Here is a 6254-nt window from a genome sequence, read left to right as displayed (position 1 = left end):
TTGGAGTCACACAGTGCCGGGCTTAACTCTGACTCTGTGCGTACCTATGTGTGATCTAGAGAAGGTGGCTTCACCTCTCTGCACCTTGGTGTTCAGATCTGTATTGGGGGTGGGAACGCTGCCTTCCTCGGACAGCCACCATGAGAACTAAATGTCCCCAGAGAGGTGGACACGGACTTCAACATCTGCCTTTCCCTGGGGTCCACAGGCCACCTAGCGTGGAGGTCAAGCTGTGATGGGTTCTCACTCCAAGAGAGGGGAGCAGAGGACCTTCCAAGTGGGTGGGTCTCCAAGTCTCTCCAGGCCAGATGCTGGTTATCAACAGGGAGGATAAAGAATAAGGAGATGCCCAACAGAAGCCATAGAGCCCTGGTTCCATCCTGGGGATGGATAACCTTTTAAGATTGGTTTGTCTTCCATTCTGTATTAAGTCTCTCGAGAGAATTAGAACAGCTAAGTTCTAGAACCTAGGCTCTTTCCTCATCCCCCCCCCACCCTGTTCAAACTTTTTATTTTAAGATAATTTTTAGACTTGCAAATATTGTGCACAGAATTTCTATACACCTGTCAGCCAGTTTCCCCTAATGTGAACCACAGAACCACAGTATAATGATCTAAACCAAGAAAGTAATATTGACTCAATACCATTCTACAGACCTTATTCAAATGTCACCAACTGTCTCACTAATGTCCTTGCTCTGGTCCAAGATCTGAAGCAGACTCCCACATTGCATTTGATTGTTGTGGCTCCTTAGTCTCTCCATTTCTGGGGCAGTTCCTCAGTCTTGCTTTGTCTTTCATGACCTTGATAGTTTTGAAGAGGAATGCAGAATATCCCTAACTTTTGGTTTGATGCTTCTTCAAGATTAAATTACAGTTATGTATTTTAGGCAGGAGCACCACAGAAGTGATGTTGTGTCCTTCTCAGTGCATTATACCAGAGGTATATGATTTCAATACATCTCATTACTGGCGATGTTAACTTTAATCACCTGGTAAGATGGTGTCTGCCAGGTTTTTCCACTGTAAAATTACTATTTATTCCTTTGTAATTAATAAGCATCTTGTGGGGAGGTACTTTGAGATTATGCAAATACTCGTTCTTATCAACTTTTGCCCACTAATATTAACATTCATTGATGATGCTGACAATTTTTACTGTATTGTTTGCCAAACAGTGATTTTCTATTTCCATAATTCTTGTGTGTGTGTGTGTGTGTGTGTGCTGGTAAAGTTTATTTACATTGCATTTTATCACATCAGTCACATTTAAGTCCTGAAGACTTGTATTTATTTACATAGAGAATCCAGTACATTCCTGGGAAATTTTTTTTTTAATTAAAGATTTTTATTTATTTTTTTGACAGAGAGAGAGAGACAGCGAGAGAGGGAACACACGCAGGGGGAGTGGGAGAGGGAGAAGCAGGCTTCCCTGCCAAGCAAAGAAGCCGATGCGGGGCTCGATCCCAGGACCCTGGGATCATGACCTGAGCCTAAGGCAGACACTAAACGGCTGAGCCACCCAGGCGCCCCTGGGAGATTTTGTTTTTTTCAAAAACAAAAACAGGGGCGCCTGGGTGGCTTAGCAGGTTAAGTGTCTGCCTTTGGCTCAGGTCTTGATCTCAGGGTCATGGGATGGAGCCCTGCATGGAGGTCCCTGCTCAGCTGGGAGCCTGCTTCTTCCCCTCCCTCTGCCCCTCCCCACACTAGCACGCGCACGGGCGCACGCGCTCTCTCTCTCTCTCTCTGTCTTGAGAAAACAAATAAAATCTTTAAAAACAAAACAGGAGGGAACTAATATGACAGTTGGGTAGCTTAATGAACCTCATGCTTCTTGGGGGCTCATCTGGGATTTTAGAGTGAACTATATCCAAGGGCTGCCAATGGCAACTCATGAGAGAGTCGTAGAGTTCCTTGCTTTTCACCACAAAGTCCTTGTTTAATTCCTCAATATTCAAATGAAGTTTTGGATCTTCCAGTGGGTCTTCATCTTGCTTTTCTGCCAGAGCTGTGCTTTCCTCAGGCATGACCAGAGTTGCAGCCGGGCGTCCAGAGGTCCCGTGCACAGAAAAGTTGTGTGCATTTCCATCTGCTGCACAGCCACACTTGGAGCCAGAAAGGGAGGAACCACTGTGCGTTGCTCAAACTAGTTGCCTGAGTGGTAACCCTGGCAGGGCTGGAACACTGGCTTCGCCTCTGCCAGGACCAGTAACAATTACTCTGTGGAGCTATGCCAAAACCTGCGAGACTCTCCTCCCCAGTCTTTTATCCAGAAACTTTACAAAATGACACCAGTTTTATGCCTACGTCAAAAATTCCAGCTCAGGGAGCTAAAACCTCTTACCCCAGCAAATCACTCTCACAACTTCCATCATTCTTTTTACGTTTACTAATTGGGCTTTACCATAAAAAAGAGTTGGCCCTTCTCTCAACTTATTTATGTATATCGGTATGGACTCATGAGTATTAATTTTATTCCATTATTATCATCATTGATTTTGCTGTTCAAATTGTCTCATCCTCTTTCGAAATACCTCAGCCCATCTGCTTCCTCTTGAGCTGAATTTCCAGCCACAGCCCCTCAGACACCTACTCCCTGGTGTGCAGGGCAGGTTGTGGAGATTCACAGCCCTTGCACCGATGGCCAGGTTTCTGGGGAATTCACTGAGGCATTTTCCCAGCAAAGGCTGGATCCTCCTGGAATTGGCAGGGAGTTCCAGGAAGGGCTGAGCCTGCCTTCCATAGACCCACCCCAGTCGTGACCCAGTAGCAGCACCAGCCGACCACCTCATGTGTCCTGCGTTTTTCCTTCTTGACCCGCTCTTCTCTGCCCGGCTGCTGGGATAGTAGCCGAGAAGTCAGGCGGCAGACAGCTGGGCAGCACTTGACCATATTCTTTGATGCAGAGGAAGCACCCTCCTCCTGGGGTTTAGTTCCCAGCTGTTCTCCACGAGTCCCAAGAGTAGCCAAAGCAGAGAGAGCAGGGCACCGCAGCAAGAGAGACTACTTAAGGACAAGAGGGACTTGCCCATGTTGACCTGGGCCGGGAGGAGAAGGCTCTGAACTCATCTTCTTGCTCTTTAAGATGTGCAAGGATAATTCGCCCTGGGAAGGGTGCAGACCCCAGCCCCTGAAGCCAGGCAGCCAGGATGCACAGGGCCCTCTCCTACAGGATGCCATGTTGCTTCAACTTCAGAATAGAGATCCTAAAATACATACTGCTCTCACATGCTCCTAACACACAATTCTAACACGTTGGACACATCTACTATTACAGCAAAAAGTGACACCACATTTTCAAAACACCTGCTTCTATTGTCAGCCAAGGACTTGAATCTGTGAAGCTTTTGCTGGCAGCCTGACCCTTCCTGTCCTCCACCAGCCACTCCAGGCCCATCTCCCCTCAGAAGCTTCCCCAGTCTCTCCAGGCCTCCATGATGCCCTGCTTTGAGCCTCCTGAGTCCATAGGGGAAATATTGTTCAGGGGCAAGTCTGTCTCCTTACTAGATGCAAATTCCTCATAGCCAGAGGTTTTGTTCACCTGCACGCAGAGTGCCTGGCACTACTCACACGGAGCCCAAGCCAGAGGGCCGGGCAGGTGATTTGCTGGCATAGCCCGGCCAGCACTTGACAAGCTGGCGTTCTCATGGAAGAGCGCCAGTTTGGCCCTGCCTCCCACTCTGCCTCACTCTCCATCTCTTTCTCTCTATTTTTCTGTCTTCCTTGGGCAAACTTCATCCCCTTTTGGGCCAAGCCCATGACAGGGTCAGTCTGGACTCTCTCTAGGCTCTCCAAGTTGGAATTTCTAAGCTACAAACTTTCCCCCCAATTTAGAAGTTCTGGTAAAGTCCATGTTTACTCACGTTGAATAGATGTCATGCCAGAATCTCACGCCAGACCAAGTTCTTCCTATCATGCTCCATTGACGGCGCAACAGGAAGGAAATTTTGCTCATCTCACCTCTTCCATTTCCTCTTTCTGTGCCGCCCCCACCGGCTGATCCCTTCTAGCCACCCAGCCTGTCTCTCCTTTTGTACCTCTGCCCGGTGTGTTGTGTTCAGGGCTTTGGGAGGGGGCTGCTTTCAGCAGAGGGAGGGAGGGCGTGTGTAACCTTCCCACCATGTACCAGTCCCTTGCCTTGGTACAAATATATTTGTTTGCAATCAATGTATTTATTCATTTATTAAAATATCTTCAACCACATATTACACGTTAGAGTTCTCCAGATGTCTTCTCTGTGGGTTAGGCAAAGCTGAGGTTATCATACCCATTTTGTAGACAAGGTTGCCAAGGCTCAGAGAGGGCAAGTCACTGGCCCGGAAACACATAGCTGATAGGAGTCACCAGGGCCTTCTTGCTCGCATACCAGTGCTCTCTTGTCCACAATGCATGTGAATATTCTCTTTAATTCTTTTCTCCTTCCTGCTCCCCAACCCCTCCAACTCAGATCTCAGTTAGCTATTCCAGGACAGAAGTTATTTTTCATTCATCTGAGGATCTCTCACACCACAGCCCAGCCGGTGGTTAACACAGCAGACACTGAGTAAAAATTTATTGAGGGAATGCATGTTTCTATGCAGAAAGCCTTCCCAAGAATCACCTACTCTTATCTAAGACTGGTCCCAGTGCTTTTTGTACACAGACTCCTGTCCCTGGGGTTTCTCTGGGGCTCAGTTTCCCCATCTATAGAGCAGTTGTACAGGGTTGGCCTGGATGACGTCCATATTCCTTAAGCTTTGACACTCTGTTGTTGGCTCTGGGACCCTGCCCAGGAGGACAGATGTCTGTGCTACTGGGAACACATGATGCCCAGCCAGCCTGAGATCAGGGACAGCAAATAGAAGCAGCTGGGCACACTGTCAGGTAAAGAAGACAACATATGGCAATTGGTGCTTACAGCTGTGCCTGGAAGTAAGTGGGTGGCATGAACAGGCTGAGCTGTCAGCTCTCTGCAGTCAATTCCATTCCTCTGATATACCTTTCTTTTTAAAATTTTTTTATTTAAATTCAATTTAATTAACATATACTGTATTATTAGTTTCAGGGATAGAATTCAGTGATTTCATCGGTTGCGTATAATACCCAGTGCTCATTCCATCAAGTGCCCTCCTTAATGCCCATCACCCGATTATCCCATCCCCCACCCTCCTTCCCTCCAGCCACCCTAAGTGTGTTCCCTATAGTTTAGAGTCTCTTATGGTTTGCCTGCTCTGTTTTTGTCTTACTTTATTTTTCCTTCCCTTCCCCTATAATCATCTCTTTTGTTTCTTAAATTCCACATATGAGTGAAAGCATATGATATTTGTATTTCTCTGACTGACTTATTTGGCTTAGCATAATACGCTCTAGTTCCACGTCATTGCAAATGGCAAGATTTCATTCTTTTAGATGGCTGAGGATTATTCCATTGTATATCTATACCACATCCTCTTTATCCATTCATCTGTCGATGGACATCTGGACCCTTTCCATATTTTGGCTATTGTGGACATTGCTGCTATAAACACTGGGGTGCAAGTGCCCCTTCGAATCACTATGTTTGTAACCTTTGGATAAATACCCAGTTGGTGCAATTGTGGGGTCATAGGGTAGCTCTACTTTTAACTTTTTGAGGAAGCTCCATACTATTTTCCAGAGGGATTGCACCAGTTTGCATTCCCACCAACAGGGTAAGAGGGTTCTCTTTTCTCCACATCCTCACCAATATCTGTTGTTTCTTGAGTTGTTAATTTTAGCCATTCTGACTGGTGTGAGGTGGTATCTCATCGTGGTTTTGATTTGTATTTCCCTGATGCCAAGTGATATTGAGCATTTTCTCATGTGTTCTGTTGGTCATTTGTATATCTTCTTTGGAGAAAAGTCTATTTATGTCTTCTGCCCATTTCTTGATTGGACTTTTTGTTTTTTGGGTGTTGAATTTGGTAAGTTCTTTATAGATTTTGGATACTAGCCCTTTATCTGATATGTCATTTGCAAATATCTTCTCCCATTCTATAGGTTGCCTTTTAGTTTTATTGACTCTTTCCTTTGCTGTGCAAAATATTTTTATCCTGATGAAGTCCCAATAGTTCATTTTTGCTTTTGTTTTTCTTGCCTTTGGAGACGTGTCTAGCAAGAAGTTGCTGTGGCCAAGGTCAAAGAGGTTGTTGCCTGCATTGTCCTCTAGGATTTTGATGGATTCCTGTCTCACACTTAGGTCTATCATCCATTTTGAGTTTATTCTTGTGTATGGTATAAGAAAGTGGTCCAGTTTC

This window comes from Mirounga leonina, unplaced genomic scaffold, assembly GCF_011800145.1.
Source record: "Mirounga leonina isolate KUSES-001 unplaced genomic scaffold, KU_Mleo_1.0 Mir_115, whole genome shotgun sequence".
NCBI lineage: Eukaryota > Metazoa > Chordata > Mammalia > Carnivora > Phocidae > Mirounga > Mirounga leonina.
This window is presented reverse-complemented; position numbering follows the sequence as displayed.